Raw genomic sequence first — 1,177 nt, 5'->3', positions numbered from 1 at the left:
TATATATAATCATTACATTCAATTGTCATAATGTATATTAACTAACAAGTATATTCATGGAACTTATGTCTATCTGTCTAGCCGTCTCAAACAGACAGCAATGATACTTATCAAAACTAGGCCTTCTAAGTGTTTTCTGATATTTGACAAAATGTCTCTATACCTGAAAGTGAGGGATAAATGGCAGCTGTAGGCAACCATGACCTCCTGATCTACTTTTAACTTGGCTTTAAGAATAAGTTTTCTTGGGACATTTTTTTTTCTGCCAGTGTACCTTAATCTCCAAACATATGTACTGGGTCTACTTTGAACCACACTGATGCTCAACTCTTCTGAACCATCCCTCAAGTTCTCTGAAGAAGCTGCATACAGTTCCTAAATAGAAGGTAAGAAGTAGGTTCAACAATCATGCTAAACAAAACACACTTCATTGTGTAACAGCGTGTGGCCTAGTATATGAAATATATAATGGAGGGTATACAGTGGTGCCCATATCTCCAACTCTCAAGTGTGGCTTCATTATTTCATTTATTCTACAGGATTATCACAGTGTCTGGTTATGAAACAAGCTTAAGTAGGGATTCATCAATGACTAACTATTAAGACTTGCTCATGTCTTTCAAAAGATACAGATAAGCATAACACTAAGTAGAGAATGACTTTTGCCTACCTCTTTGCTTCTTATTGGCTGCTTCTTCCTTGAGATTCTAGTCCTTAGTCAGTCCTTGGTTCCTCAGTTCCACAAAGCTCCTCCCAGCTGTTGGTCAGCTTAAATTCTCTACTCCTCAACCCCAGACACATAGGAAATATCCCAACCACACTCTAAGGTTTCCTTATGATTTGTGTTTTCTTCAATAGTGTTTCTTCAGACAGAAGGGTTTTGGTGGAGCATCATCATGTCATTATCCTTCACATTGCTTAGTGAACAGTAATAAACAAATTCTAGTTCAGTAATTGCTGAATGATAGCCCCTAGGGTAGAATGTAAGTTGAACAATTGCTTACATTTCTGTGATAGTTGGTTAAGCATGGACCCTTATAGGCTCAGATTTGAATAGTCAGCAGGAGTAGCTCTATTTGGAAGGATTATAAGGATTAGCAGATGTGACTTTGTCAGAGGAAGTGGGTCACTAGGGATGGGCTTTGAGGGTTCCAAAGTTCATAGCAGTCCCAGGTTT

The sequence above is a fragment of the Grammomys surdaster genome, unplaced genomic scaffold, assembly GCF_004785775.1.
Source record: "Grammomys surdaster isolate TR1022 unplaced genomic scaffold, NIH_TR_1.0 958, whole genome shotgun sequence".
Taxonomy (NCBI): domain Eukaryota; kingdom Metazoa; phylum Chordata; class Mammalia; order Rodentia; family Muridae; genus Grammomys; species Grammomys surdaster.
The sequence above is the reverse complement of the archived record's forward strand: the minus strand, read 5'-3'. Positions refer to the sequence as shown.